This window comes from Schistocerca nitens, chromosome 2 (genome assembly GCF_023898315.1).
Source record: "Schistocerca nitens isolate TAMUIC-IGC-003100 chromosome 2, iqSchNite1.1, whole genome shotgun sequence".
NCBI classification, from domain to species: Eukaryota; Metazoa; Arthropoda; class Insecta; order Orthoptera; family Acrididae; genus Schistocerca; species Schistocerca nitens.
Genome location: NC_064615.1, coordinates 910,605,704 through 910,628,915, shown reverse-complemented (window position 1 = coordinate 910,628,915; position 23,212 = coordinate 910,605,704). Strand labels below are relative to the sequence as shown.

Below are 23,212 nucleotides of genomic sequence, written 5' to 3'. Positions count from 1 at the left end.
AGGGAGCCCCTTGTCCATGTTGCTTTTTGTACTCTCCCTTGAACCTCTGTTACAACAGTTGCAGACGAAACTCACTGGGATTACCATTTCTGGGATAAAAAGTGTAATCGGAGCCTATGCCGACGATGTGGGTGTGGTGATTCGCAATGTCGATGATGTCACCATATTAGCGACTGAACTTCGGAAATACTGTCTGGCGTCAGGGGCGCAGTTAAATGAACAAAAAAGCAAATTTCTGAACCTCTGTGGCCTCCAGCATTTGCGTATTGATTATGCTACACAAGTCAAAGTACACAAGGCTCTAGGGATCATGTTGACGGCGTCCTCTCTAAAGATGATAGCGGCTAACTGGCGGGATGTAGCACGTAAAATAAATGGTGCCCTAATTGATAATTACCATCGCAGCCTCAACCAATTTGATCGTATTCAACTTATCAACGCCTGTATTTTATCAAAGGCGTATTACATGGCGCAGCTTCTGCCGCTCCCTGCAGTACTTGCTAGAAATATTATGTCGAAGATCACTAATTTTATTTGGCGCGGGGAAATTTTTCGCGTATCTGCCAAAACTGCAACACTCCACCCCCTAAACGGAGGGATGGGCTTAGTCGACATCAAGAAAAAGGCAGCAGCTCTCTATGTTACAAGGACGGTCTCTATTCTTAACAATTACCCTTCGGGCATTACGGCGCAATTATTCACCGCCGTCAGGCCGCAAAGTCTTGACCCCCCGCTGAACATTCAGACCATCAGTTACAAGCTCAAACACATCCGAGATTATTACTTTGCACGCAGCTACATCGGTCGAGAACTCTTAAATTCTCGACATTTAGCGGCTCCAGCAATATTGGCATACTGGCGACAACACGAGGGTCCGAATCCAATTGTTACGAAGTACAGTGGCATCAACTGGGATGTGGTATGGCGTAATGTCAGCTCCCGTGTCCTTACTTCAGCCTCTCGAACTGCATGGTACAAAGCAATCAATGATGTGATTAGCACCAATGAGAGGCTGCATAAAATCGGACTCAGTGATACAACCCTCTGCCATAGCTGTCAACTGGTGGATACCGTTATGCACCGTTATACCTGCGGAGAACGTGCACGAAATTGGGGCTGGCTGAGAGAAAAAATAGCCATTGTTACCAGGACTACAACCGCCAACATACCTTCAACTGTGTTGTCTCGACCCGACGTGCGATATTATCCGCCGGCGAAAAATAACGTAGTTATGTGGTTGCTGGGCAACTATTCCAGCTATGTTTTCAATAAACTTGGTGGTGACGATCACTTGGAATTCAAGATGTTTATGGAAATCGAATTCGCGAAAACCTGCAGCTATCCCAATCATGGCAAAAATTTCGGCAATATGCTTAAAATAATATTTAATAGAATGGGTATAGGGTAAGATATATGAGTCTAAGGGGGTGGGCACAGGCCGCGGGACTCGAGTAGTGCCGCGAAGAGGCCCCACTGCTTCTGTCTCGTGTCCTGCCTCCCACACCCCCCCATCTACCGCCACTCACAGCCTCCACTCCAGGACACCGGAAACTGAGAACAATACTTGTGTTTGCAACGGAGCCATTTTTTTCTAATTTTCTCCAGAAGCTATGAGAGACCAGCAAAGAAGAGTTTTTTTTTTAGTTTGTTGATTTTCCAAAAAATCAAAAAAAAAAAAAAAAAAAAAAAATTTAAAAAAAGTGGTTAAGGAGTTAAATATATATAAAACAAATGGATAAGGAAAACAACAAAAAAAAAAAAAAAAAAAAAAAAGTGGTTAAGGAAAAAAAAAAAAAAAAAAGAATAAAAAAAAAAAAAAGAAAAAAAAAAAAAAAAGAAAAAAAAAAAAAAGCGGTCTAAGGCGCTGGTTTCAGGCACCAGTCTCTTCGGAGGCGTGGGTTCGAATCCCACCGCTGCCAACGTTTTCTGTCTCGAAAACAGGAGCACTGATTTCCCGCGAAGGAAATAGCGCAGCAAAGCGTGAGCGTCGCTCTCTTAAACTGTCGTAGCACAGTGCGCGGTGTAACAACAGGATTCACCGGCGCAGTTTGGTCTCATGATTGCTGGCGTTCGTCTCCACGAGATACGTCCAGAGCATGCCGTTCTACGAAGTGGAAGCGTTAATTTTTGCAGTTGTCGTCAAGTAGCGGGTGGACGCTCACCGTGTTTGTTGGAGGAGTGCGTGTGTCGTTATCCGGTGTCGTCTAGTGGCTAGGATACCTGGCTCTCACCCAGGAGGCCCGGGTTCGATTCCCGGTACCGGAAATCCACCATTTTGTTGCTCCTCTTAGGCGACTTGTCCCGACTTTGCTCGACTGACGCTTGCAGAAAAGCACGTTAAGTATGAATGACGGCCACAAGTGACGGCGAGAGAGATGCGACACCTGTCCACCTGTGGTCAACAGACTTGGAGGACTGCAAGACACTGCCAGGGAGATGAATGCAGCTACCCACTCTGGTTAGTGTCCTAACAGCGCAGGCACGTTTCGTTTGCCCGTATACATATAATGGAGATCGCGTCTGACGCAGTGGGCTGAGCTTTGCTGTGTACCGGGCGGGTGCAGTCGCGAGAACTGCTTCCCCGGGCGCCTCCGCGGCCGTGATCGTCTAGTGATTAGCCGGCACGGTAGCTCAGCGTGTTCGGTCAGAGGGTTACGTGCCCTCTGTAATAAAAAAACTGAGTCAATCGATCAACAACGAACATAAAAGGATGTCTTACGGCGTCCGCCCCGAGCAGACACAACGAAAAAAAGCGAACAAAATGAGATTAAAAAAAAAAAAAAAAAAAAAAAAAAAAAAAAAAGTGGTTAGGACATTGCGTTGTGGCCGCAAAAACCCAGGTTCGAATCCTGGTCACGGCAATTTTGAAGGTTTTGCCTTGCTGTTGCTGCAATCATGATCGTCACCCAGTGTTTGAAATCACAATGCTCTCATCACTTTACACTCATGTTCCGCACGCCGCAGGTTGCACTACCATTTCATTATCAGCAACAAGAAATTCGGCCGCCCCAGGGCGTGGGTAGCTGCCTGAGAGGTTAAATCTATAGTCGAAAGGGGCAGTTGTTTGAGGTGCGATGCATGAGCAGCGAGTCGCAGCACAACAGGAAACTGTGTCGTGCACTGTTTTCTAGAGACGCGGGGAACGCTGGCGCAGGTAGCGTGGCCGAGCGGTCTAAGGCGCTGGTTTAAGGCACCAGTCTCTTCGGAGGCGTGGGTTCGAATCCCACCGCTGCCAATTTTTACTTCTCGTTTTTGTGCCATTGCGCTGTGTTCTCGTGGGGTAGAACGCAGCTCCTGCGGCGGCCGCGTCGCGTAGGTAGCGTGGCCGAGCGGTCTAAGGCGCTGGTTTCAGGCACCAGTCTCTTCGGAGGCGTGGGTTCGAATCCCACCGCTGCCAACGTTTTCTGTCTCGAAAACAGGAGCACTGATTTCCCGCGAAGGAAATAGCGCAGCAAAGCGTGAGCGTCGCTCTCTTAAACTGTCGTAGCACAGTGCGCGGTGTAACAACAGGATTCACCGGCGCAGTTTGGTCTCATGATTGCTGGCGTTCGTCTCCACGAGATACGTCCAGAGCATGCCGTTCTACGAAGTGGAAGCGTTAATTTTTGCAGTTGTCGTCAAGTAGCGGGTGGACGCTCACCGTGTTTGTTGGAGGAGTGCGTGTGTCGTTATCCGGTGTCGTCTAGTGGCTAGGATACCTGGCTCTCACCCAGGAGGCCCGGGTTCGATTCCCGGTACCGGAAATCCACCATTTTGTTGCTCCTCTTAGGCGACTTGTCCCGACTTTGCTCGACTGACGCTACGCTGACGCTTGCAGAAAAGCACGTTAAGTATGAATGACGGCCACAAGTGACGGCGAGAGAGATGCGACACCTGTCCACCTGTGGTCAACAGACTTGGAGGACTGCAAGACACTGCCAGGGAGATGAATGCAGCTACCCACTCTGGTTAGTGTCCTAACAGCGCAGGCACGTTTCGTTTGCCCGTATACATATAATGGAGATCGCGTCTGACGCAGTGGGCTGAGCTTTGCTGTGTACCGGGCGGGTGCAGTCGCGAGAACTGCTTCCCCGGGCGCCTCCGCGGCCGTGATCGTCTAGTGGTTAGGACATTGCGTTGTGGCCGCAAAAACCCAGGTTCGAATCCTGGTCACGGCAATTTTGAAGGTTTTGCCTTGCTGTTGCTGCAATCATGATCGTCACCCAGTGTTTGAAATCACAATGCTCTCATCACTTTACACTCATGTTCCGCACGCCGCAGGTTGCACTACCATTTCATTATCAGCAACAAGAAATTCGGCCGCCCCAGGGCGTGGGTAGCTGCCTGAGAGGTTAAATATATAGTCGAAAGGGGCAGTTGTTTGAGGTGCGATGCATGAGCAGCGAGTCGCAGCACAACAGGAAACTGTGTCGTGCACTGTTTTCTAGAGACGCGGGGAACGCTGGCGCAGGTAGCGTGGCCGAGCGGTCTAAGGCGCTGGTTTAAGGCACCAGTCTCTTCGGAGGCGTGGGTTCGAATCCCACCGCTGCCAATTTTTACTTCTCGTTTTTGTGCCATTGCGCTGTGTTCTCGTGGGGTAGAACGCAGCTCCTGCGGCGGCCGCGTCGCGTAGGTAGCGTGGCCGAGCGGTCTAAGGCGCTGGTTTCAGGCACCAGTCTCTTCGGAGGCGTGGGTTCGAATCCCACCGCTGCCAATTTTTACTTCTCGTTTTTGTGCCATTGCGCTGTGTTCTCGTGGGGTAGAACGCAGCTCCTGCGGCGGCCGCGTCGCGTAGGTAGCGTGGCCGAGCGGTCTAAGGCGCTGGTTTCAGGCACCAGTCTCTTCGGAGGCGTGGGTTCGAATCCCACCGCTGCCAACGTTTTCTGTCTCGAAAACAGGAGCACTGATTTCCCGCGAAGGAAATAGCGCAGCAAAGCGTGAGCGTCGCTCTCTTAAACTGTCGTAGCACAGTGCGCGGTGTAACAACAGGATTCACCGGCGCAGTTTGGTCTCATGATTGCTGGCGTTCGTCTCCACGAGATACGTCCAGAGCATGCCGTTCTACGAAGTGGAAGCGTTAATTTTTGCAGTTGTCGTCAAGTAGCGGGTGGACGCTCACCGTGTTTGTTGGAGGAGTGCGTGTGTCGTTATCCGGTGTCGTCTAGTGGCTAGGATACCTGGCTCTCACCCAGGAGGCCCGGGTTCGATTCCCGGTACCGGAAATCCACCATTTTGTTGCTCCTCTTAGGCGACTTGTCCCGACTTTGCTCGACTGACGCTACGCTGACGCTTGCAGAAAAGCACGTTAAGTATGAATGACGGCCACAAGTGACGGCGAGAGAGATGCGACACCTGTCCACCTGTGGTCAACAGACTTGGAGGACTGCAAGACACTGCCAGGGAGATGAATGCAGCTACCCACTCTGGTTAGTGTCCTAACAGCGCAGGCACGTTTCGTTTGCCCGTATACATATAATGGAGATCGCGTCTGACGCAGTGGGCTGAGCTTTGCTGTGTACCGGGCGGGTGCAGTCGCGAGAACTGCTTCCCCGGGCGCCTCCGCGGCCGTGATCGTCTAGTGGTTAGGACATTGCGTTGTGGCCGCAAAAACCCAGGTTCGAATCCTGGTCACGGCAATTTTGAAGGTTTTGCCTTGCTGTTGCTGCAATCATGATCGTCACCCAGTGTTTGAAATCACAATGCTCTCATCACTTTACACTCATGTTCCGCACGCCGCAGGTTGCACTACCATTTCATTATCAGCAACAAGAAATTCGGCCGCCCCAGGGCGTGGGTAGCTGCCTGAGAGGTTAAATATATAGTCGAAAGGGGCAGTTGTTTGAGGTGCGATGCATGAGCAGCGAGTCGCAGCACAACAGGAAACTGTGTCGTGCACTGTTTTCTAGAGACGCGGGGAACGCTGGCGCAGGTAGCGTGGCCGAGCGGTCTAAGGCGCTGGTTTAAGGCACCAGTCTCTTCGGAGGCGTGGGTTCGAATCCCACCGCTGCCAATTTTTACTTCTCGTTTTTGTGCCATTGCGCTGTGTTCTCGTGGGGTAGAACGCAGCTCCTGCGGCGGCCGCGTCGCGTAGGTAGCGTGGCCGAGCGGTCTAAGGCGCTGGTTTCAGGCACCAGTCTCTTCGGAGGCGTGGGTTCGAATCCCACCGCTGCCAATTTTTACTTCTCGTTTTTGTGCCATTGCGCTGTGTTCTCGTGGGGTAGAACGCAGCTCCTGCGGCGGCCGCGTCGCGTAGGTAGCGTGGCCGAGCGGTCTAAGGCGCTGGTTTCAGGCACCAGTCTCTTCGGAGGCGTGGGTTCGAATCCCACCGCTGCCAACGTTTTCTGTCTCGAAAACAGGAGCACTGATTTCCCGCGAAGGAAATAGCGCAGCAAAGCGTGAGCGTCGCTCTCTTAAACTGTCGTAGCACAGTGCGCGGTGTAACAACAGGATTCACCGGCGCAGTTTGGTCTCATGATTGCTGGCGTTCGTCTCCACGAGATACGTCCAGAGCATGCCGTTCTACGAAGTGGAAGCGTTAATTTTTGCAGTTGTCGTCAAGTAGCGGGTGGACGCTCACCGTGTTTGTTGGAGGAGTGCGTGTGTCGTTATCCGGTGTCGTCTAGTGGCTAGGATACCTGGCTCTCACCCAGGAGGCCCGGGTTCGATTCCCGGTACCGGAAATCCACCATTTTGTTGCTCCTCTTAGGCGACTTGTCCCGACTTTGCTCGACTGACGCTACGCTGACGCTTGCAGAAAAGCACGTTAAGTATGAATGACGGCCACAAGTGACGGCGAGAGAGATGCGACACCTGTCCACCTGTGGTCAACAGACTTGGAGGACTGCAAGACACTGCCAGGGAGATGAATGCAGCTACCCACTCTGGTTAGTGTCCTAACAGCGCAGGCACGTTTCGTTTGCCCGTATACATATAATGGAGATCGCGTCTGACGCAGTGGGCTGAGCTTTGCTGTGTACCGGGCGGGTGCAGTCGCGAGAACTGCTTCCCCGGGCGCCTCCGCGGCCGTGATCGTCTAGTGGTTAGGACATTGCGTTGTGGCCGCAAAAACCCAGGTTCGAATCCTGGTCACGGCAATTTTGAAGGTTTTGCCTTGCTGTTGCTGCAATCATGATCGTCACCCAGTGTTTGAAATCACAATGCTCTCATCACTTTACACTCATGTTCCGCACGCCGCAGGTTGCACTACCATTTCATTATCAGCAACAAGAAATTCGGCCGCCCCAGGGCGTGGGTAGCTGCCTGAGAGGTTAAATCTATAGTCGAAAGGGGCAGTTGTTTGAGGTGCGATGCATGAGCAGCGAGTCGCAGCACAACAGGAAACTGTGTCGTGCACTGTTTTCTAGAGACGCGGGGAACGCTGGCGCAGGTAGCGTGGCCGAGCGGTCTAAGGCGCTGGTTTAAGGCACCAGTCTCTTCGGAGGCGTGGGTTCGAATCCCACCGCTGCCAATTTTTACTTCTCGTTTTTGTGCCATTGCGCTGTGTTCTCGTGGGGTAGAACGCAGCTCCTGCGGCGGCCGCGTCGCGTAGGTAGCGTGGCCGAGCGGTCTAAGGCGCTGGTTTCAGGCACCAGTCTCTTCGGAGGCGTGGGTTCGAATCCCACCGCTGCCAATTTTTACTTCTCGTTTTTGTGCCATTGCGCTGTGTTCTCGTGGGGTAGAACGCAGCTCCTGCGGCGGCCGCGTCGCGTAGGTAGCGTGGCCGAGCGGTCTAAGGCGCTGGTTTCAGGCACCAGTCTCTTCGGAGGCGTGGGTTCGAATCCCACCGCTGCCAATTTTTACTTCTCGTTTTTGTGCCATTGCGCTGTGTTCTCGTGGGGTAGAACGCAGCTCCTGCGGCGGCCGCGGCGCGTAGGTAGCGTGGCCGAGCGGTCTAAGGCGCTGGTTTCAGGCACCAGTCTCTTCGGAGGCGTGGGTTCGAATCCCACCGCTGCCAACGTTTTCTGTCTCGAAAACAGGAGCACTGATTTCCCGCGAAGGAAATAGCGCAGCAAAGCGTGAGCGTCGCTCTCTTAAACTGTCGTAGCACAGTGCGCGGTGTAACAACAGGATTCACCGGCGCAGTTTGGTCTCATGATTGCTGGCGTTCGTCTCCACGAGATACGTCCAGAGCATGCCGTTCTACGAAGTGGAAGCGTTAATTTTTGCAGTTGTCGTCAAGTAGCGGGTGGACGCTCACCGTGTTTGTTGGAGGAGTGCGTGTGTCGTTATCCGGTGTCGTCTAGTGGCTAGGATACCTGGCTCTCACCCAGGAGGCCCGGGTTCGATTCCCGGTACCGGAAATCCACCATTTTGTTGCTCCTCTTAGGCGACTTGTCCCGACTTTGCTCGACTGACGCTACGCTGACGCTTGCAGAAAAGCACGTTAAGTATGAATGACGGCCACAAGTGACGGCGAGAGAGATGCGACACCTGTCCACCTGTGGTCAACAGACTTGGAGGACTGCAAGACACTGCCAGGGAGATGAATGCAGCTACCCACTCTGGTTAGTGTCCTAACAGCGCAGGCACGTTTCGTTTGCCCGTATACATATAATGGAGATCGCGTCTGACGCAGTGGGCTGAGCTTTGCTGTGTACCGGGCGGGTGCAGTCGCGAGAACTGCTTCCCCGGGCGCCTCCGCGGCCGTGATCGTCTAGTGGTTAGGACATTGCGTTGTGGCCGCAAAAACCCAGGTTCGAATCCTGGTCACGGCAATTTTGAAGGTTTTGCCTTGCTGTTGCTGCAATCATGATCGTCACCCAGTGTTTGAAATCACAATGCTCTCATCACTTTACACTCATGTTCCGCACGCCGCAGGTTGCACTACCATTTCATTATCAGCAACAAGAAATTCGGCCGCCCCAGGGCGTGGGTAGCTGCCTGAGAGGTTAAATATATAGTCGAAAGGGGCAGTTGTTTGAGGTGCGATGCATGAGCAGCGAGTCGCAGCACAACAGGAAACTGTGTCGTGCACTGTTTTCTAGAGACGCGGGGAACGCTGGCGCAGGTAGCGTGGCCGAGCGGTCTAAGGCGCTGGTTTAAGGCACCAGTCTCTTCGGAGGCGTGGGTTCGAATCCCACCGCTGCCAATTTTTACTTCTCGTTTTTGTGCCATTGCGCTGTGTTCTCGTGGGGTAGAACGCAGCTCCTGCGGCGGCCGCGTCGCGTAGGTAGCGTGGCCGAGCGGTCTAAGGCGCTGGTTTCAGGCACCAGTCTCTTCGGAGGCGTGGGTTCGAATCCCACCGCTGCCAATTTTTACTTCTCGTTTTTGTGCCATTGCGCTGTGTTCTCGTGGGGTAGAACGCAGCTCCTGCGGCGGCCGCGGCGCGTAGGTAGCGTGGCCGAGCGGTCTAAGGCGCTGGTTTCAGGCACCAGTCTCTTCGGAGGCGTGGGTTCGAATCCCACCGCTGCCAACGTTTTCTGTCTCGAAAACAGGAGCACTGATTTCCCGCGAAGGAAATAGCGCAGCAAAGCGTGAGCGTCGCTCTCTTAAACTGTCGTAGCACAGTGCGCGGTGTAACAACAGGATTCACCGGCGCAGTTTGGTCTCATGATTGCTGGCGTTCGTCTCCACGAGATACGTCCAGAGCATGCCGTTCTACGAAGTGGAAGCGTTAATTTTTGCAGTTGTCGTCAAGTAGCGGGTGGACGCTCACCGTGTTTGTTGGAGGAGTGCGTGTGTCGTTATCCGGTGTCGTCTAGTGGCTAGGATACCTGGCTCTCACCCAGGAGGCCCGGGTTCGATTCCCGGTACCGGAAATCCACCATTTTGTTGCTCCTCTTAGGCGACTTGTCCCGACTTTGCTCGACTGACGCTTGCAGAAAAGCACGTTAAGTATGAATGACGGCCACAAGTGACGGCGAGAGAGATGCGACACCTGTCCACCTGTGGTCAACAGACTTGGAGGACTGCAAGACACTGCCAGGGAGATGAATGCAGCTACCCACTCTGGTTAGTGTCCTAACAGCGCAGGCACGTTTCGTTTGCCCGTATACATATAATGGAGATCGCGTCTGACGCAGTGGGCTGAGCTTTGCTGTGTACCGGGCGGGTGCAGTCGCGAGAACTGCTTCCCCGGGCGCCTCCGCGGCCGTGATCGTCTAGTGGTTAGGACATTGCGTTGTGGCCGCAAAAACCCAGGTTCGAATCCTGGTCACGGCAATTTTGAAGGTTTTGCCTTGCTGTTGCTGCAATCATGATCGTCACCCAGTGTTTGAAATCACAATGCTCTCATCACTTTACACTCATGTTCCGCACGCCGCAGGTTGCACTACCATTTCATTATCAGCAACAAGAAATTCGGCCGCCCCAGGGCGTGGGTAGCTGCCTGAGAGGTTAAATCTATAGTCGAAAGGGGCAGTTGTTTGAGGTGCGATGCATGAGCAGCGAGTCGCAGCACAACAGGAAACTGTGTCGTGCACTGTTTTCTAGAGACGCGGGGAACGCTGGCGCAGGTAGCGTGGCCGAGCGGTCTAAGGCGCTGGTTTAAGGCACCAGTCTCTTCGGAGGCGTGGGTTCGAATCCCACCGCTGCCAATTTTTACTTCTCGTTTTTGTGCCATTGCGCTGTGTTCTCGTGGGGTAGAACGCAGCTCCTGCGGCGGCCGCGTCGCGTAGGTAGCGTGGCCGAGCGGTCTAAGGCGCTGGTTTCAGGCACCAGTCTCTTCGGAGGCGTGGGTTCGAATCCCACCGCTGCCAATTTTTACTTCTCGTTTTTGTGCCATTGCGCTGTGTTCTCGTGGGGTAGAACGCAGCTCCTGCGGCGGCCGCGTCGCGTAGGTAGCGTGGCCGAGCGGTCTAAGGCGCTGGTTTCAGGCACCAGTCTCTTCGGAGGCGTGGGTTCGAATCCCACCGCTGCCAACGTTTTCTGTCTCGAAAACAGGAGCACTGATTTCCCGCGAAGGAAATAGCGCAGCAAAGCGTGAGCGTCGCTCTCTTAAACTGTCGTAGCACAGTGCGCGGTGTAACAACAGGATTCACCGGCGCAGTTTGGTCTCATGATTGCTGGCGTTCGTCTCCACGAGATACGTCCAGAGCATGCCGTTCTACGAAGTGGAAGCGTTAATTTTTGCAGTTGTCGTCAAGTAGCGGGTGGACGCTCACCGTGTTTGTTGGAGGAGTGCGTGTGTCGTTATCCGGTGTCGTCTAGTGGCTAGGATACCTGGCTCTCACCCAGGAGGCCCGGGTTCGATTCCCGGTACCGGAAATCCACCATTTTGTTGCTCCTCTTAGGCGACTTGTCCCGACTTTGCTCGACTGACGCTACGCTGACGCTTGCAGAAAAGCACGTTAAGTATGAATGACGGCCACAAGTGACGGCGAGAGAGATGCGACACCTGTCCACCTGTGGTCAACAGACTTGGAGGACTGCAAGACACTGCCAGGGAGATGAATGCAGCTACCCACTCTGGTTAGTGTCCTAACAGCGCAGGCACGTTTCGTTTGCCCGTATACATATAATGGAGATCGCGTCTGACGCAGTGGGCTGAGCTTTGCTGTGTACCGGGCGGGTGCAGTCGCGAGAACTGCTTCCCCGGGCGCCTCCGCGGCCGTGATCGTCTAGTGGTTAGGACATTGCGTTGTGGCCGCAAAAACCCAGGTTCGAATCCTGGTCACGGCAATTTTGAAGGTTTTGCCTTGCTGTTGCTGCAATCATGATCGTCACCCAGTGTTTGAAATCACAATGCTCTCATCACTTTACACTCATGTTCCGCACGCCGCAGGTTGCACTACCATTTCATTATCAGCAACAAGAAATTCGGCCGCCCCAGGGCGTGGGTAGCTGCCTGAGAGGTTAAATATATAGTCGAAAGGGGCAGTTGTTTGAGGTGCGATGCATGAGCAGCGAGTCGCAGCACAACAGGAAACTGTGTCGTGCACTGTTTTCTAGAGACGCGGGGAACGCTGGCGCAGGTAGCGTGGCCGAGCGGTCTAAGGCGCTGGTTTAAGGCACCAGTCTCTTCGGAGGCGTGGGTTCGAATCCCACCGCTGCCAATTTTTACTTCTCGTTTTTGTGCCATTGCGCTGTGTTCTCGTGGGGTAGAACGCAGCTCCTGCGGCGGCCGCGTCGCGTAGGTAGCGTGGCCGAGCGGTCTAAGGCGCTGGTTTCAGGCACCAGTCTCTTCGGAGGCGTGGGTTCGAATCCCACCGCTGCCAATTTTTACTTCTCGTTTTTGTGCCATTGCGCTGTGTTCTCGTGGGGTAGAACGCAGCTCCTGCGGCGGCCGCGGCGCGTAGGTAGCGTGGCCGAGCGGTCTAAGGCGCTGGTTTCAGGCACCAGTCTCTTCGGAGGCGTGGGTTCGAATCCCACCGCTGCCAACGTTTTCTGTCTCGAAAACAGGAGCACTGATTTCCCGCGAAGGAAATAGCGCAGCAAAGCGTGAGCGTCGCTCTCTTAAACTGTCGTAGCACAGTGCGCGGTGTAACAACAGGATTCACCGGCGCAGTTTGGTCTCATGATTGCTGGCGTTCGTCTCCACGAGATACGTCCAGAGCATGCCGTTCTACGAAGTGGAAGCGTTAATTTTTGCAGTTGTCGTCAAGTAGCGGGTGGACGCTCACCGTGTTTGTTGGAGGAGTGCGTGTGTCGTTATCCGGTGTCGTCTAGTGGCTAGGATACCTGGCTCTCACCCAGGAGGCCCGGGTTCGATTCCCGGTACCGGAAATCCACCATTTTGTTGCTCCTCTTAGGCGACTTGTCCCGACTTTGCTCGACTGACGCTTGCAGAAAAGCACGTTAAGTATGAATGACGGCCACAAGTGACGGCGAGAGAGATGCGACACCTGTCCACCTGTGGTCAACAGACTTGGAGGACTGCAAGACACTGCCAGGGAGATGAATGCAGCTACCCACTCTGGTTAGTGTCCTAACAGCGCAGGCACGTTTCGTTTGCCCGTATACATATAATGGAGATCGCGTCTGACGCAGTGGGCTGAGCTTTGCTGTGTACCGGGCGGGTGCAGTCGCGAGAACTGCTTCCCCGGGCGCCTCCGCGGCCGTGATCGTCTAGTGGTTAGGACATTGCGTTGTGGCCGCAAAAACCCAGGTTCGAATCCTGGTCACGGCAATTTTGAAGGTTTTGCCTTGCTGTTGCTGCAATCATGATCGTCACCCAGTGTTTGAAATCACAATGCTCTCATCACTTTACACTCATGTTCCGCACGCCGCAGGTTGCACTACCATTTCATTATCAGCAACAAGAAATTCGGCCGCCCCAGGGCGTGGGTAGCTGCCTGAGAGGTTAAATCTATAGTCGAAAGGGGCAGTTGTTTGAGGTGCGATGCATGAGCAGCGAGTCGCAGCACAACAGGAAACTGTGTCGTGCACTGTTTTCTAGAGACGCGGGGAACGCTGGCGCAGGTAGCGTGGCCGAGCGGTCTAAGGCGCTGGTTTAAGGCACCAGTCTCTTCGGAGGCGTGGGTTCGAATCCCACCGCTGCCAATTTTTACTTCTCGTTTTTGTGCCATTGCGCTGTGTTCTCGTGGGGTAGAACGCAGCTCCTGCGGCGGCCGCGTCGCGTAGGTAGCGTGGCCGAGCGGTCTAAGGCGCTGGTTTCAGGCACCAGTCTCTTCGGAGGCGTGGGTTCGAATCCCACCGCTGCCAATTTTTACTTCTCGTTTTTGTGCCATTGCGCTGTGTTCTCGTGGGGTAGAACGCAGCTCCTGCGGCGGCCGCGTCGCGTAGGTAGCGTGGCCGAGCGGTCTAAGGCGCTGGTTTCAGGCACCAGTCTCTTCGGAGGCGTGGGTTCGAATCCCACCGCTGCCAACGTTTTCTGTCTCGAAAACAGGAGCACTGATTTCCCGCGAAGGAAATAGCGCAGCAAAGCGTGAGCGTCGCTCTCTTAAACTGTCGTAGCACAGTGCGCGGTGTAACAACAGGATTCACCGGCGCAGTTTGGTCTCATGATTGCTGGCGTTCGTCTCCACGAGATACGTCCAGAGCATGCCGTTCTACGAAGTGGAAGCGTTAATTTTTGCAGTTGTCGTCAAGTAGCGGGTGGACGCTCACCGTGTTTGTTGGAGGAGTGCGTGTGTCGTTATCCGGTGTCGTCTAGTGGCTAGGATACCTGGCTCTCACCCAGGAGGCCCGGGTTCGATTCCCGGTACCGGAAATCCACCATTTTGTTGCTCCTCTTAGGCGACTTGTCCCGACTTTGCTCGACTGACGCTACGCTGACGCTTGCAGAAAAGCACGTTAAGTATGAATGACGGCCACAAGTGACGGCGAGAGAGATGCGACACCTGTCCACCTGTGGTCAACAGACTTGGAGGACTGCAAGACACTGCCAGGGAGATGAATGCAGCTACCCACTCTGGTTAGTGTCCTAACAGCGCAGGCACGTTTCGTTTGCCCGTATACATATAATGGAGATCGCGTCTGACGCAGTGGGCTGAGCTTTGCTGTGTACCGGGCGGGTGCAGTCGCGAGAACTGCTTCCCCGGGCGCCTCCGCGGCCGTGATCGTCTAGTGGTTAGGACATTGCGTTGTGGCCGCAAAAACCCAGGTTCGAATCCTGGTCACGGCAATTTTGAAGGTTTTGCCTTGCTGTTGCTGCAATCATGATCGTCACCCAGTGTTTGAAATCACAATGCTCTCATCACTTTACACTCATGTTCCGCACGCCGCAGGTTGCACTACCATTTCATTATCAGCAACAAGAAATTCGGCCGCCCCAGGGCGTGGGTAGCTGCCTGAGAGGTTAAATATATAGTCGAAAGGGGCAGTTGTTTGAGGTGCGATGCATGAGCAGCGAGTCGCAGCACAACAGGAAACTGTGTCGTGCACTGTTTTCTAGAGACGCGGGGAACGCTGGCGCAGGTAGCGTGGCCGAGCGGTCTAAGGCGCTGGTTTAAGGCACCAGTCTCTTCGGAGGCGTGGGTTCGAATCCCACCGCTGCCAATTTTTACTTCTCGTTTTTGTGCCATTGCGCTGTGTTCTCGTGGGGTAGAACGCAGCTCCTGCGGCGGCCGCGTCGCGTAGGTAGCGTGGCCGAGCGGTCTAAGGCGCTGGTTTCAGGCACCAGTCTCTTCGGAGGCGTGGGTTCGAATCCCACCGCTGCCAATTTTTACTTCTCGTTTTTGTGCCATTGCGCTGTGTTCTCGTGGGGTAGAACGCAGCTCCTGCGGCGGCCGCGTCGCGTAGGTAGCGTGGCCGAGCGGTCTAAGGCGCTGGTTTCAGGCACCAGTCTCTTCGGAGGCGTGGGTTCGAATCCCACCGCTGCCAACGTTTTCTGTCTCGAAAACAGGAGCACTGATTTCCCGCGAAGGAAATAGCGCAGCAAAGCGTGAGCGTCGCTCTCTTAAACTGTCGTAGCACAGTGCGCGGTGTAACAACAGGATTCACCGGCGCAGTTTGGTCTCATGATTGCTGGCGTTCGTCTCCACGAGATACGTCCAGAGCATGCCGTTCTACGAAGTGGAAGCGTTAATTTTTGCAGTTGTCGTCAAGTAGCGGGTGGACGCTCACCGTGTTTGTTGGAGGAGTGCGTGTGTCGTTATCCGGTGTCGTCTAGTGGCTAGGATACCTGGCTCTCACCCAGGAGGCCCGGGTTCGATTCCCGGTACCGGAAATCCACCATTTTGTTGCTCCTCTTAGGCGACTTGTCCCGACTTTGCTCGACTGACGCTACGCTGACGCTTGCAGAAAAGCACGTTAAGTATGAATGACGGCCACAAGTGACGGCGAGAGAGATGCGACACCTGTCCACCTGTGGTCAACAGACTTGGAGGACTGCAAGACACTGCCAGGGAGATGAATGCAGCTACCCACTCTGGTTAGTGTCCTAACAGCGCAGGCACGTTTCGTTTGCCCGTATACATATAATGGAGATCGCGTCTGACGCAGTGGGCTGAGCTTTGCTGTGTACCGGGCGGGTGCAGTCGCGAGAACTGCTTCCCCGGGCGCCTCCGCGGCCGTGATCGTCTAGTGGTTAGGACATTGCGTTGTGGCCGCAAAAACCCAGGTTCGAATCCTGGTCACGGCAATTTTGAAGGTTTTGCCTTGCTGTTGCTGCAATCATGATCGTCACCCAGTGTTTGAAATCACAATGCTCTCATCACTTTACACTCATGTTCCGCACGCCGCAGGTTGCACTACCATTTCATTATCAGCAACAAGAAATTCGGCCGCCCCAGGGCGTGGGTAGCTGCCTGAGAGGTTAAATATATAGTCGAAAGGGGCAGTTGTTTGAGGTGCGATGCATGAGCAGCGAGTCGCAGCACAACAGGAAACTGTGTCGTGCACTGTTTTCTAGAGACGCGGGGAACGCTGGCGCAGGTAGCGTGGCCGAGCGGTCTAAGGCGCTGGTTTAAGGCACCAGTCTCTTCGGAGGCGTGGGTTCGAATCCCACCGCTGCCAATTTTTACTTCTCGTTTTTGTGCCATTGCGCTGTGTTCTCGTGGGGTAGAACGCAGCTCCTGCGGCGGCCGCGTCGCGTAGGTAGCGTGGCCGAGCGGTCTAAGGCGCTGGTTTCAGGCACCAGTCTCTTCGGAGGCGTGGGTTCGAATCCCACCGCTGCCAATTTTTACTTCTCGTTTTTGTGCCATTGCGCTGTGTTCTCGTGGGGTAGAACGCAGCTCCTGCGGCGGCCGCGTCGCGTAGGTAGCGTGGCCGAGCGGTCTAAGGCGCTGGTTTCAGGCACCAGTCTCTTCGGAGGCGTGGGTTCGAATCCCACCGCTGCCAACGTTTTCTGTCTCGAAAACAGGAGCACTGATTTCCCGCGAAGGAAATAGCGCAGCAAAGCGTGAGCGTCGCTCTCTTAAACTGTCGTAGCACAGTGCGCGGTGTAACAACAGGATTCACCGGCGCAGTTTGGTCTCATGATTGCTGGCGTTCGTCTCCACGAGATACGTCCAGAGCATGCCGTTCTACGAAGTGGAAGCGTTAATTTTTGCAGTTGTCGTCAAGTAGCGGGTGGACGCTCACCGTGTTTGTTGGAGGAGTGCGTGTGTCGTTATCCGGTGTCGTCTAGTGGCTAGGATACCTGGCTCTCACCCAGGAGGCCCGGGTTCGATTCCCGGTACCGGAAATCCACCATTTTGTTGCTCCTCTTAGGCGACTTGTCCCGACTTTGCTCGACTGACGCTACGCTGACGCTTGCAGAAAAGCACGTTAAGTATGAATGACGGCCACAAGTGACGGCGAGAGAGATGCGACACCTGTCCACCTGTGGTCAACAGACTTGGAGGACTGCAAGACACTGCCAGGGAGATGAATGCAGCTACCCACTCTGGTTAGTGTCCTAACAGCGCAGGCACGTTTCGTTTGCCCGTATACATATAATGGAGATCGCGTCTGACGCAGTGGGCTGAGCTTTGCTGTGTACCGGGCGGGTGCAGTCGCGAGAACTGCTTCCCCGGGCGCCTCCGCGGCCGTGATCGTCTAGTGGTTAGGACATTGCGTTGTGGCCGCAAAAACCCAGGTTCGAATCCTGGTCACGGCAATTTTGAAGGTTTTGCCTTGCTGTTGCTGCAATCATGATCGTCACCCAGTGTTTGAAATCACAATGCTCTCATCACTTTACACTCATGTTCCGCACGCCGCAGGTTGCACTACCATTTCATTATCAGCAACAAGAAATTCGGCCGCCCCAGGGCGTGGGTAGCTGCCTGAGAGGTTAAATCTATAGTCGAAAGGGGCAGTTGTTTGAGGTGCGATGCATGAGCAGCGAGTCGCAGCACAACAGGAAACTGTGTCGTGCACTGTTTTCTAGAGACGCGGGGAACGCTGGCGCAGGTAGCGTGGCCGAGCGGTCTAAGGCGCTGGTTTAAGGCACCAGTCTCTTCGGAGGCGTGGGTTCGAATCCCACCGCTGCCAATTTTTACTTCTCGTTTTTGTGCCATTGCGCTGTGTTCTCGTGGGGTAGAACGCAGCTCCTGCGGCGGCCGCGTCGCGTAGGTAGCGTGGCCGAGCGGTCTAAGGCGCTGGTTTCAGGCACCAGTCTCTTCGGAGGCGTGGGTTCGAATCCCACCGCTGCCAATTTTTACTTCTCGTTTTTGTGCCATTGCGCTGTGTTCTCGTGGGGTAGAACGCAGCTCCTGCGGCGGCCGCGTCGCGTAGGTAGCGTGGCCGAGCGGTCTAAGGCGCTGGTTTCAGGCACCAGTCTCTTCGGAGGCGTGGGTTCGAATCCCACCGCTGCCAATTTTTACTTCTCGTTTTTGTGCCATTGCGCTGTGTTCTCGTGGGGTAGAACGCAGCTCCTGCGGCGGCCGCGGCGCGTAGGTAGCGTGGCCGAGCGGTCTAAGGCGCTGGTTTCAGGCACCAGTCTCTTCGGAGGCGTGGGTTCGAATCCCACCGCTGCCAACGTTTTCTGTCTCGAAAACAGGAGCACTGATTTCCCGCGAAGGAAATAGCGCAGCAAAGCGTGAGCGTCGCTCTCTTAAACTGTCGTAGCACAGTGCGCGGTGTAACAACAGGATTCACCGGCGCAGTTTGGTCTCATGATTGCTGGCGTTCGTCTCCACGAGATACGTCCAGAGCATGCCGTTCTACGAAGTGGAAGCGTTAATTTTTGCAGTTGTCGTCAAGTAGCGGGTGGACGCTCACCGTGTTTGTTGGAGGAGTGCGTGTGTCGTTATCCGGTGTCGTCTAGTGGCTAGGATACCTGGCTCTCACCCAGGAGGCCCGGGTTCGATTCCCGGTACCGGAAATCCACCATTTTGTTGCTCCTCTTAGGCGACTTGTCCCGACTTTGCTCGACTGACGCTACGCTGACGCTTGCAGAAAAGCACGTTAAGTATGAATGACGGCCACAAGTGACGGCGAGAGAGATGCGACACCTGTCCACCTGTGGTCAACAGACTTGGAGGACTGCAAGACACTGCCAGGGAGATGAATGCAGCTACCCACTCTGGTTAGTGTCCTAACAGCGCAGGCACGTTTCGTTTGCCCGTATACATATAATGGAGATCGCGTCTGACGCAGTGGGCTGAGCTTTGCTGTGTACCGGGCGGGTGCAGTCGCGAGAACTGCTTCCCCGGGCGCCTCCGCGGCCGTGATCGTCTAGTGGTTAGGACATTGCGTTGTGGCCGCAAAAACCCAGGTTCGAATCCTGGTCACGGCAATTTTGAAGGTTTTGCCTTGCTGTTGCTGCAATCATGATCGTCACCCAGTGTTTGAAATCACAATGCTCTCATCACTTTACACTCATGTTCCGCACGCCGCAGGTTGCACTACCATTTCATTATCAGCAACAAGAAATTCGGCCGCCCCAGGGCGTGGGTAGCTGCCTGAGAGGTTAAATCTATAGTCGAAAGGGGCAGTTGTTTGAGGTGCGATGCATGAGCAGCGAGTCGCAGCACAACAGGAAACTGTGTCGTGCACTGTTTTCTAGAGACGCGGGGAACGCTGGCGCAGGTAGCGTGGCCGAGCGGTCTAAGGCGCTGGTTTAAGGCACCAGTCTCTTCGGAGGCGTGGGTTCGAATCCCACCGCTGCCAATTTTTACTTCTCGTTTTTGTGCCATTGCGCTGTGTTCTCGTGGGGTAGAACGCAGCTCCTGCGGCGGCCGCGTCGCGTAGGTAGCGTGGCCGAGCGGTCTAAGGCGCTGGTTTCAGGCACCAGTCTCTTCGGAGGCGTGGGTTCGAATCCCACCGCTGCCAATTTTTACTTCTCGTTTTTGTGCCATTGCGCTGTGTTCTCGTGGGGTAGAACGCAGCTCCTGCGGCGGCCGCGTCGCGTAGGTAGCGTGGCCGAGCGGTCTAAGGCGCTGGTTTCAGGCACCAGTCTCTTCGGAGGCGTGGGTTCGAATCCCACCGCTGCCAACGTTTTCTGTCTCGAAAACAGGAGCACTGATTTCCCGCGAAGGAAATAGCGCAGCAAAGCGTGAGCGTCGCTCTCTTAAACTGTCGTAGCACAGTGCGCGGTGTAACAACAGGATTCACCGGCGCAGTTTGGTCTCATGATTGCTGGCGTTCGTCTCCACGAGATACGTCCAGAGCATGCCGTTCTACGAAGTGGAAGCGTTAATTTTTGCAGTTGTCGTCAAGTAGCGGGTGGACGCTCACCGTGTTTGTTGGAGGAGTGCGTGTGTCGTTATCCGGTGTCGTCTAGTGGCTAGGATACCTGGCTCTCACCCAGGAGGCCCGGGTTCGATTCCCGGTACCGGAAATCCACCATTTTGTTGCTCCTCTTAGGCGACTTGTCCCGACTTTGCTCGACTGACGCTTGCAGAAAAGCACGTTAAGTATGAATGACGGCCACAAGTGACGGCGAGAGAGATGCGACACCTGTCCACCTGTGGTCAACAGACTTGGAGGACTGCAAGACACTGCCAGGGAGATGAATGCAGCTACCCACTCTGGTTAGTGTCCTAACAGCGCAGGCACGTTTCGTTTGCCCGTATACATATAATGGAGATCGCGTCTGACGCAGTGGGCTGAGCTTTGCTGTGTACCGGGCGGGTGCAGTCGCGAGAACTGCTTCCCCGGGCGCCTCCGCGGCCGTGATCGTCTAGTGGTTAGGACATTGCGTTGTGGCCGCAAAAACCCAGGTTCGAATCCTGGTCACGGCAATTTTGAAGGTTTTGCCTTGCTGTTGCTGCAATCATGATCGTCACCCAGTGTTTGAAATCACAATGCTCTCATCACTTTACACTCATGTTCCGCACGCCGCAGGTTGCACTACCATTTCATTATCAGCAACAAGAAATTCGGCCGCCCCAGGGCGTGGGTAGCTGCCTGAGAGGTTAAATCTATAGTCGAAAGGGGCAGTTGTTTGAGGTGCGATGCATGAGCAGCGAGTCGCAGCACAACAGGAAACTGTGTCGTGCACTGTTTTCTAGAGACGCGGGGAACGCTGGCGCAGGTAGCGTGGCCGAGCGGTCTAAGGCGCTGGTTTAAGGCACCAGTCTCTTCGGAGGCGTGGGTTCGAATCCCACCGCTGCCAATTTTTACTTCTCGTTTTTGTGCCATTGCGCTGTGTTCTCGTGGGGTAGAACGCAGCTCCTGCGGCGGCCGCGTCGCGTAGGTAGCGTGGCCGAGCGGTCTAAGGCGCTGGTTTCAGGCACCAGTCTCTTCGGAGGCGTGGGTTCGAATCCCACCGCTGCCAATTTTTACTTCTCGTTTTTGTGCCATTGCGCTGTGTTCTCGTGGGGTAGAACGCAGCTCCTGCGGCGGCCGCGTCGCGTAGGTAGCGTGGCCGAGCGGTCTAAGGCGCTGGTTTCAGGCACCAGTCTCTTCGGAGGCGTGGGTTCGAATCCCACCGCTGCCAATTTTTACTTCTCGTTTTTGTGCCATTGCGCTGTGTTCTCGTGGGGTAGAACGCAGCTCCTGCGGCGGCCGCGGCGCGTAGGTAGCGTGGCCGAGCGGTCTAAGGCGCTGGTTTCAGGCACCAGTCTCTTCGGAGGCGTGGGTTCGAATCCCACCGCTGCCAACGTTTTCTGTCTCGAAAACAGGAGCACTGATTTCCCGCGAAGGAAATAGCGCAGCAAAGCGTGAGCGTCGCTCTCTTAAACTGTCGTAGCACAGTGCGCGGTGTAACAACAGGATTCACCGGCGCAGTTTGGTCTCATGATTGCTGGCGTTCGTCTCCACGAGATACGTCCAGAGCATGCCGTTCTACGAAGTGGAAGCGTTAATTTTTGCAGTTGTCGTCAAGTAGCGGGTGGACGCTCACCGTGTTTGTTGGAGGAGTGCGTGTGTCGTTATCCGGTGTCGTCTAGTGGCTAGGATACCTGGCTCTCACCCAGGAGGCCCGGGTTCGATTCCCGGTACCGGAAATCCACCATTTTGTTGCTCCTCTTAGGCGACTTGTCCCGACTTTGCTCGACTGACGCTACGCTGACGCTTGCAGAAAAGCACGTTAAGTATGAATGACGGCCACAAGTGACGGCGAGAGAGATGCGACACCTGTCCACCTGTGGTCAACAGACTTGGAGGACTGCAAGACACTGCCAGGGAGATGAATGCAGCTACCCACTCTGGTTAGTGTCCTAACAGCGCAGGCACGTTTCGTTTGCCCGTATACATATAATGGAGATCGCGTCTGACGCAGTGGGCTGAGCTTTGCTGTGTACCGGGCGGGTGCAGTCGCGAGAACTGCTTCCCCGGGCGCCTCCGCGGCCGTGATCGTCTAGTGGTTAGGACATTGCGTTGTGGCCGCAAAAACCCAGGTTCGAATCCTGGTCACGGCAATTTTGAAGGTTTTGCCTTGCTGTTGCTGCAATCATGATCGTCACCCAGTGTTTGAAATCACAATGCTCTCATCACTTTACACTCATGTTCCGCACGCCGCAGGTTGCACTACCATTTCATTATCAGCAACAAGAAATTCGGCCGCCCCAGGGCGTGGGTAGCTGCCTGAGAGGTTAAATCTATAGTCGAAAGGGGCAGTTGTTTGAGGTGCGATGCATGAGCAGCGAGTCGCAGCACAACAGGAAACTGTGTCGTGCACTGTTTTCTAGAGACGCGGGGAACGCTGGCGCAGGTAGCGTGGCCGAGCGGTCTAAGGCGCTGGTTTAAGGCACCAGTCTCTTCGGAGGCGTGGGTTCGAATCCCACCGCTGCCAATTTTTACTTCTCGTTTTTGTGCCATTGCGCTGTGTTCTCGTGGGGTAGAACGCAGCTCCTGCGGCGGCCGCGTCGCGTAGGTAGCGTGGCCGAGCGGTCTAAGGCGCTGGTTTCAGGCACCAGTCTCTTCGGAGGCGTGGGTTCGAATCCCACCGCTGCCAATTTTTACTTCTCGTTTTTGTGCCATTGCGCTGTGTTCTCGTGGGGTAGAACGCAGCTCCTGCGGCGGCCGCGTCGCGTAGGTAGCGTGGCCGAGCGGTCTAAGGCGCTGGTTTCAGGCACCAGTCTCTTCGGAGGCGTGGGTTCGAATCCCACCGCTGCCAACGTTTTCTGTCTCGAAAACAGGAGCACTGATTTCCCGCGAAGGAAATAGCGCAGCAAAGCGTGAGCGTCGCTCTCTTAAACTGTCGTAGCACAGTGCGCGGTGTAACAACAGGATTCACCGGCGCAGTTTGGTCTCATGATTGCTGGCGTTCGTCTCCACGAGATACGTCCAGAGCATGCCGTTCTACGAAGTGGAAGCGTTAATTTTTGCAGTTGTCGTCAAGTAGCGGGTGGACGCTCACCGTGTTTGTTGGAGGAGTGCGTGTGTCGTTATCCGGTGTCGTCTAGTGGCTAGGATACCTGGCTCTCACCCAGGAGGCCCGGGTTCGATTCCCGGTACCGGAAATCCACCATTTTGTTGCTCCTCTTAGGCGACTTGTCCCGACTTTGCTCGACTGACGCTTGCA

At 54.8% G+C, this 23,212-nt stretch overlaps 72 non-coding genes across 72 annotated transcripts; all 72 read left to right on the top strand.

Annotated features, from left to right (window-relative positions):
- Positions 1 to 2,193: 2,193 nt before the first annotated feature.
- Trnae-cuc (transfer RNA glutamic acid (anticodon CUC)) lies at positions 2,194 to 2,265 on the top strand. Its single transcript has one exon. It is a non-coding gene; the product is annotated as a tRNA-Glu (tRNA).
- An 888-nt stretch (positions 2,266 to 3,153) lies between these two features.
- Trnal-aag (transfer RNA leucine (anticodon AAG)) lies at positions 3,154 to 3,235 on the top strand. The gene has a single exon. It is a non-coding gene; the product is annotated as a tRNA-Leu (tRNA).
- An 80-nt stretch (positions 3,236 to 3,315) lies between these two features.
- Trnal-cag (transfer RNA leucine (anticodon CAG)) lies at positions 3,316 to 3,397 on the top strand. The gene has a single exon. It is a non-coding gene; the product is annotated as a tRNA-Leu (tRNA).
- Positions 3,398 to 3,671: 274 nt separating this feature from the next.
- On the top strand, positions 3,672 to 3,743 carry Trnae-cuc (transfer RNA glutamic acid (anticodon CUC)). Its single transcript has one exon. It is a non-coding gene; the product is annotated as a tRNA-Glu (tRNA).
- Positions 3,744 to 4,085: 342 nt separating this feature from the next.
- Positions 4,086 to 4,157, top strand: Trnah-gug (transfer RNA histidin (anticodon GUG)). The gene has a single exon. It is a non-coding gene; the product is annotated as a tRNA-His (tRNA).
- Positions 4,158 to 4,449: 292 nt separating this feature from the next.
- Positions 4,450 to 4,531, top strand: Trnal-aag (transfer RNA leucine (anticodon AAG)). The gene has a single exon. It is a non-coding gene; the product is annotated as a tRNA-Leu (tRNA).
- Positions 4,532 to 4,611: 80 nt separating this feature from the next.
- Positions 4,612 to 4,693, top strand: Trnal-cag (transfer RNA leucine (anticodon CAG)). The gene has a single exon. It is a non-coding gene; the product is annotated as a tRNA-Leu (tRNA).
- An 80-nt stretch (positions 4,694 to 4,773) lies between these two features.
- Positions 4,774 to 4,855, top strand: Trnal-cag (transfer RNA leucine (anticodon CAG)). Its single transcript has one exon. It is a non-coding gene; the product is annotated as a tRNA-Leu (tRNA).
- A 274-nt stretch (positions 4,856 to 5,129) lies between these two features.
- On the top strand, positions 5,130 to 5,201 carry Trnae-cuc (transfer RNA glutamic acid (anticodon CUC)). Its single transcript has one exon. It is a non-coding gene; the product is annotated as a tRNA-Glu (tRNA).
- A 342-nt stretch (positions 5,202 to 5,543) lies between these two features.
- Trnah-gug (transfer RNA histidin (anticodon GUG)) lies at positions 5,544 to 5,615 on the top strand. The gene has a single exon. It is a non-coding gene; the product is annotated as a tRNA-His (tRNA).
- A 292-nt stretch (positions 5,616 to 5,907) lies between these two features.
- On the top strand, positions 5,908 to 5,989 carry Trnal-aag (transfer RNA leucine (anticodon AAG)). The gene has a single exon. It is a non-coding gene; the product is annotated as a tRNA-Leu (tRNA).
- Positions 5,990 to 6,069: 80 nt separating this feature from the next.
- Trnal-cag (transfer RNA leucine (anticodon CAG)) lies at positions 6,070 to 6,151 on the top strand. Its single transcript has one exon. It is a non-coding gene; the product is annotated as a tRNA-Leu (tRNA).
- An 80-nt stretch (positions 6,152 to 6,231) lies between these two features.
- On the top strand, positions 6,232 to 6,313 carry Trnal-cag (transfer RNA leucine (anticodon CAG)). Its single transcript has one exon. It is a non-coding gene; the product is annotated as a tRNA-Leu (tRNA).
- A 274-nt stretch (positions 6,314 to 6,587) lies between these two features.
- Positions 6,588 to 6,659, top strand: Trnae-cuc (transfer RNA glutamic acid (anticodon CUC)). The gene has a single exon. It is a non-coding gene; the product is annotated as a tRNA-Glu (tRNA).
- Positions 6,660 to 7,001: 342 nt separating this feature from the next.
- Positions 7,002 to 7,073, top strand: Trnah-gug (transfer RNA histidin (anticodon GUG)). The gene has a single exon. It is a non-coding gene; the product is annotated as a tRNA-His (tRNA).
- Positions 7,074 to 7,365: 292 nt separating this feature from the next.
- Positions 7,366 to 7,447, top strand: Trnal-aag (transfer RNA leucine (anticodon AAG)). The gene has a single exon. It is a non-coding gene; the product is annotated as a tRNA-Leu (tRNA).
- An 80-nt stretch (positions 7,448 to 7,527) lies between these two features.
- On the top strand, positions 7,528 to 7,609 carry Trnal-cag (transfer RNA leucine (anticodon CAG)). Its single transcript has one exon. It is a non-coding gene; the product is annotated as a tRNA-Leu (tRNA).
- An 80-nt stretch (positions 7,610 to 7,689) lies between these two features.
- Positions 7,690 to 7,771, top strand: Trnal-cag (transfer RNA leucine (anticodon CAG)). The gene has a single exon. It is a non-coding gene; the product is annotated as a tRNA-Leu (tRNA).
- Positions 7,772 to 7,851: 80 nt separating this feature from the next.
- Positions 7,852 to 7,933, top strand: Trnal-cag (transfer RNA leucine (anticodon CAG)). The gene has a single exon. It is a non-coding gene; the product is annotated as a tRNA-Leu (tRNA).
- Positions 7,934 to 8,207: 274 nt separating this feature from the next.
- Positions 8,208 to 8,279, top strand: Trnae-cuc (transfer RNA glutamic acid (anticodon CUC)). Its single transcript has one exon. It is a non-coding gene; the product is annotated as a tRNA-Glu (tRNA).
- Positions 8,280 to 8,621: 342 nt separating this feature from the next.
- Trnah-gug (transfer RNA histidin (anticodon GUG)) lies at positions 8,622 to 8,693 on the top strand. The gene has a single exon. It is a non-coding gene; the product is annotated as a tRNA-His (tRNA).
- Positions 8,694 to 8,985: 292 nt separating this feature from the next.
- On the top strand, positions 8,986 to 9,067 carry Trnal-aag (transfer RNA leucine (anticodon AAG)). The gene has a single exon. It is a non-coding gene; the product is annotated as a tRNA-Leu (tRNA).
- An 80-nt stretch (positions 9,068 to 9,147) lies between these two features.
- Positions 9,148 to 9,229, top strand: Trnal-cag (transfer RNA leucine (anticodon CAG)). Its single transcript has one exon. It is a non-coding gene; the product is annotated as a tRNA-Leu (tRNA).
- Positions 9,230 to 9,309: 80 nt separating this feature from the next.
- On the top strand, positions 9,310 to 9,391 carry Trnal-cag (transfer RNA leucine (anticodon CAG)). Its single transcript has one exon. It is a non-coding gene; the product is annotated as a tRNA-Leu (tRNA).
- Positions 9,392 to 9,665: 274 nt separating this feature from the next.
- Trnae-cuc (transfer RNA glutamic acid (anticodon CUC)) lies at positions 9,666 to 9,737 on the top strand. Its single transcript has one exon. It is a non-coding gene; the product is annotated as a tRNA-Glu (tRNA).
- Positions 9,738 to 10,068: 331 nt separating this feature from the next.
- Positions 10,069 to 10,140, top strand: Trnah-gug (transfer RNA histidin (anticodon GUG)). Its single transcript has one exon. It is a non-coding gene; the product is annotated as a tRNA-His (tRNA).
- Positions 10,141 to 10,432: 292 nt separating this feature from the next.
- Positions 10,433 to 10,514, top strand: Trnal-aag (transfer RNA leucine (anticodon AAG)). Its single transcript has one exon. It is a non-coding gene; the product is annotated as a tRNA-Leu (tRNA).
- An 80-nt stretch (positions 10,515 to 10,594) lies between these two features.
- Trnal-cag (transfer RNA leucine (anticodon CAG)) lies at positions 10,595 to 10,676 on the top strand. The gene has a single exon. It is a non-coding gene; the product is annotated as a tRNA-Leu (tRNA).
- Positions 10,677 to 10,756: 80 nt separating this feature from the next.
- Trnal-cag (transfer RNA leucine (anticodon CAG)) lies at positions 10,757 to 10,838 on the top strand. Its single transcript has one exon. It is a non-coding gene; the product is annotated as a tRNA-Leu (tRNA).
- A 274-nt stretch (positions 10,839 to 11,112) lies between these two features.
- Positions 11,113 to 11,184, top strand: Trnae-cuc (transfer RNA glutamic acid (anticodon CUC)). The gene has a single exon. It is a non-coding gene; the product is annotated as a tRNA-Glu (tRNA).
- A 342-nt stretch (positions 11,185 to 11,526) lies between these two features.
- On the top strand, positions 11,527 to 11,598 carry Trnah-gug (transfer RNA histidin (anticodon GUG)). The gene has a single exon. It is a non-coding gene; the product is annotated as a tRNA-His (tRNA).
- Positions 11,599 to 11,890: 292 nt separating this feature from the next.
- Trnal-aag (transfer RNA leucine (anticodon AAG)) lies at positions 11,891 to 11,972 on the top strand. The gene has a single exon. It is a non-coding gene; the product is annotated as a tRNA-Leu (tRNA).
- An 80-nt stretch (positions 11,973 to 12,052) lies between these two features.
- Positions 12,053 to 12,134, top strand: Trnal-cag (transfer RNA leucine (anticodon CAG)). The gene has a single exon. It is a non-coding gene; the product is annotated as a tRNA-Leu (tRNA).
- Positions 12,135 to 12,214: 80 nt separating this feature from the next.
- Positions 12,215 to 12,296, top strand: Trnal-cag (transfer RNA leucine (anticodon CAG)). Its single transcript has one exon. It is a non-coding gene; the product is annotated as a tRNA-Leu (tRNA).
- A 274-nt stretch (positions 12,297 to 12,570) lies between these two features.
- On the top strand, positions 12,571 to 12,642 carry Trnae-cuc (transfer RNA glutamic acid (anticodon CUC)). The gene has a single exon. It is a non-coding gene; the product is annotated as a tRNA-Glu (tRNA).
- Positions 12,643 to 12,973: 331 nt separating this feature from the next.
- Trnah-gug (transfer RNA histidin (anticodon GUG)) lies at positions 12,974 to 13,045 on the top strand. The gene has a single exon. It is a non-coding gene; the product is annotated as a tRNA-His (tRNA).
- A 292-nt stretch (positions 13,046 to 13,337) lies between these two features.
- On the top strand, positions 13,338 to 13,419 carry Trnal-aag (transfer RNA leucine (anticodon AAG)). Its single transcript has one exon. It is a non-coding gene; the product is annotated as a tRNA-Leu (tRNA).
- Positions 13,420 to 13,499: 80 nt separating this feature from the next.
- Positions 13,500 to 13,581, top strand: Trnal-cag (transfer RNA leucine (anticodon CAG)). The gene has a single exon. It is a non-coding gene; the product is annotated as a tRNA-Leu (tRNA).
- An 80-nt stretch (positions 13,582 to 13,661) lies between these two features.
- Trnal-cag (transfer RNA leucine (anticodon CAG)) lies at positions 13,662 to 13,743 on the top strand. The gene has a single exon. It is a non-coding gene; the product is annotated as a tRNA-Leu (tRNA).
- A 274-nt stretch (positions 13,744 to 14,017) lies between these two features.
- Positions 14,018 to 14,089, top strand: Trnae-cuc (transfer RNA glutamic acid (anticodon CUC)). The gene has a single exon. It is a non-coding gene; the product is annotated as a tRNA-Glu (tRNA).
- Positions 14,090 to 14,431: 342 nt separating this feature from the next.
- On the top strand, positions 14,432 to 14,503 carry Trnah-gug (transfer RNA histidin (anticodon GUG)). The gene has a single exon. It is a non-coding gene; the product is annotated as a tRNA-His (tRNA).
- A 292-nt stretch (positions 14,504 to 14,795) lies between these two features.
- Positions 14,796 to 14,877, top strand: Trnal-aag (transfer RNA leucine (anticodon AAG)). The gene has a single exon. It is a non-coding gene; the product is annotated as a tRNA-Leu (tRNA).
- Positions 14,878 to 14,957: 80 nt separating this feature from the next.
- Trnal-cag (transfer RNA leucine (anticodon CAG)) lies at positions 14,958 to 15,039 on the top strand. Its single transcript has one exon. It is a non-coding gene; the product is annotated as a tRNA-Leu (tRNA).
- Positions 15,040 to 15,119: 80 nt separating this feature from the next.
- On the top strand, positions 15,120 to 15,201 carry Trnal-cag (transfer RNA leucine (anticodon CAG)). The gene has a single exon. It is a non-coding gene; the product is annotated as a tRNA-Leu (tRNA).
- A 274-nt stretch (positions 15,202 to 15,475) lies between these two features.
- Trnae-cuc (transfer RNA glutamic acid (anticodon CUC)) lies at positions 15,476 to 15,547 on the top strand. Its single transcript has one exon. It is a non-coding gene; the product is annotated as a tRNA-Glu (tRNA).
- Positions 15,548 to 15,889: 342 nt separating this feature from the next.
- Positions 15,890 to 15,961, top strand: Trnah-gug (transfer RNA histidin (anticodon GUG)). Its single transcript has one exon. It is a non-coding gene; the product is annotated as a tRNA-His (tRNA).
- A 292-nt stretch (positions 15,962 to 16,253) lies between these two features.
- Trnal-aag (transfer RNA leucine (anticodon AAG)) lies at positions 16,254 to 16,335 on the top strand. Its single transcript has one exon. It is a non-coding gene; the product is annotated as a tRNA-Leu (tRNA).
- Positions 16,336 to 16,415: 80 nt separating this feature from the next.
- Trnal-cag (transfer RNA leucine (anticodon CAG)) lies at positions 16,416 to 16,497 on the top strand. The gene has a single exon. It is a non-coding gene; the product is annotated as a tRNA-Leu (tRNA).
- An 80-nt stretch (positions 16,498 to 16,577) lies between these two features.
- Positions 16,578 to 16,659, top strand: Trnal-cag (transfer RNA leucine (anticodon CAG)). The gene has a single exon. It is a non-coding gene; the product is annotated as a tRNA-Leu (tRNA).
- Positions 16,660 to 16,933: 274 nt separating this feature from the next.
- On the top strand, positions 16,934 to 17,005 carry Trnae-cuc (transfer RNA glutamic acid (anticodon CUC)). The gene has a single exon. It is a non-coding gene; the product is annotated as a tRNA-Glu (tRNA).
- A 342-nt stretch (positions 17,006 to 17,347) lies between these two features.
- Positions 17,348 to 17,419, top strand: Trnah-gug (transfer RNA histidin (anticodon GUG)). Its single transcript has one exon. It is a non-coding gene; the product is annotated as a tRNA-His (tRNA).
- A 292-nt stretch (positions 17,420 to 17,711) lies between these two features.
- On the top strand, positions 17,712 to 17,793 carry Trnal-aag (transfer RNA leucine (anticodon AAG)). Its single transcript has one exon. It is a non-coding gene; the product is annotated as a tRNA-Leu (tRNA).
- Positions 17,794 to 17,873: 80 nt separating this feature from the next.
- Positions 17,874 to 17,955, top strand: Trnal-cag (transfer RNA leucine (anticodon CAG)). The gene has a single exon. It is a non-coding gene; the product is annotated as a tRNA-Leu (tRNA).
- Positions 17,956 to 18,035: 80 nt separating this feature from the next.
- Positions 18,036 to 18,117, top strand: Trnal-cag (transfer RNA leucine (anticodon CAG)). The gene has a single exon. It is a non-coding gene; the product is annotated as a tRNA-Leu (tRNA).
- An 80-nt stretch (positions 18,118 to 18,197) lies between these two features.
- Trnal-cag (transfer RNA leucine (anticodon CAG)) lies at positions 18,198 to 18,279 on the top strand. The gene has a single exon. It is a non-coding gene; the product is annotated as a tRNA-Leu (tRNA).
- Positions 18,280 to 18,553: 274 nt separating this feature from the next.
- Positions 18,554 to 18,625, top strand: Trnae-cuc (transfer RNA glutamic acid (anticodon CUC)). The gene has a single exon. It is a non-coding gene; the product is annotated as a tRNA-Glu (tRNA).
- A 342-nt stretch (positions 18,626 to 18,967) lies between these two features.
- Positions 18,968 to 19,039, top strand: Trnah-gug (transfer RNA histidin (anticodon GUG)). Its single transcript has one exon. It is a non-coding gene; the product is annotated as a tRNA-His (tRNA).
- Positions 19,040 to 19,331: 292 nt separating this feature from the next.
- Trnal-aag (transfer RNA leucine (anticodon AAG)) lies at positions 19,332 to 19,413 on the top strand. Its single transcript has one exon. It is a non-coding gene; the product is annotated as a tRNA-Leu (tRNA).
- An 80-nt stretch (positions 19,414 to 19,493) lies between these two features.
- Positions 19,494 to 19,575, top strand: Trnal-cag (transfer RNA leucine (anticodon CAG)). Its single transcript has one exon. It is a non-coding gene; the product is annotated as a tRNA-Leu (tRNA).
- An 80-nt stretch (positions 19,576 to 19,655) lies between these two features.
- Trnal-cag (transfer RNA leucine (anticodon CAG)) lies at positions 19,656 to 19,737 on the top strand. Its single transcript has one exon. It is a non-coding gene; the product is annotated as a tRNA-Leu (tRNA).
- A 274-nt stretch (positions 19,738 to 20,011) lies between these two features.
- Positions 20,012 to 20,083, top strand: Trnae-cuc (transfer RNA glutamic acid (anticodon CUC)). Its single transcript has one exon. It is a non-coding gene; the product is annotated as a tRNA-Glu (tRNA).
- Positions 20,084 to 20,414: 331 nt separating this feature from the next.
- Trnah-gug (transfer RNA histidin (anticodon GUG)) lies at positions 20,415 to 20,486 on the top strand. The gene has a single exon. It is a non-coding gene; the product is annotated as a tRNA-His (tRNA).
- Positions 20,487 to 20,778: 292 nt separating this feature from the next.
- Trnal-aag (transfer RNA leucine (anticodon AAG)) lies at positions 20,779 to 20,860 on the top strand. The gene has a single exon. It is a non-coding gene; the product is annotated as a tRNA-Leu (tRNA).
- Positions 20,861 to 20,940: 80 nt separating this feature from the next.
- On the top strand, positions 20,941 to 21,022 carry Trnal-cag (transfer RNA leucine (anticodon CAG)). The gene has a single exon. It is a non-coding gene; the product is annotated as a tRNA-Leu (tRNA).
- Positions 21,023 to 21,102: 80 nt separating this feature from the next.
- Positions 21,103 to 21,184, top strand: Trnal-cag (transfer RNA leucine (anticodon CAG)). The gene has a single exon. It is a non-coding gene; the product is annotated as a tRNA-Leu (tRNA).
- An 80-nt stretch (positions 21,185 to 21,264) lies between these two features.
- On the top strand, positions 21,265 to 21,346 carry Trnal-cag (transfer RNA leucine (anticodon CAG)). Its single transcript has one exon. It is a non-coding gene; the product is annotated as a tRNA-Leu (tRNA).
- Positions 21,347 to 21,620: 274 nt separating this feature from the next.
- On the top strand, positions 21,621 to 21,692 carry Trnae-cuc (transfer RNA glutamic acid (anticodon CUC)). The gene has a single exon. It is a non-coding gene; the product is annotated as a tRNA-Glu (tRNA).
- Positions 21,693 to 22,034: 342 nt separating this feature from the next.
- On the top strand, positions 22,035 to 22,106 carry Trnah-gug (transfer RNA histidin (anticodon GUG)). Its single transcript has one exon. It is a non-coding gene; the product is annotated as a tRNA-His (tRNA).
- Positions 22,107 to 22,398: 292 nt separating this feature from the next.
- Trnal-aag (transfer RNA leucine (anticodon AAG)) lies at positions 22,399 to 22,480 on the top strand. The gene has a single exon. It is a non-coding gene; the product is annotated as a tRNA-Leu (tRNA).
- Positions 22,481 to 22,560: 80 nt separating this feature from the next.
- Positions 22,561 to 22,642, top strand: Trnal-cag (transfer RNA leucine (anticodon CAG)). The gene has a single exon. It is a non-coding gene; the product is annotated as a tRNA-Leu (tRNA).
- An 80-nt stretch (positions 22,643 to 22,722) lies between these two features.
- Trnal-cag (transfer RNA leucine (anticodon CAG)) lies at positions 22,723 to 22,804 on the top strand. Its single transcript has one exon. It is a non-coding gene; the product is annotated as a tRNA-Leu (tRNA).
- A 274-nt stretch (positions 22,805 to 23,078) lies between these two features.
- Trnae-cuc (transfer RNA glutamic acid (anticodon CUC)) lies at positions 23,079 to 23,150 on the top strand. The gene has a single exon. It is a non-coding gene; the product is annotated as a tRNA-Glu (tRNA).
- Positions 23,151 to 23,212: the final 62 nt, after the last annotated feature.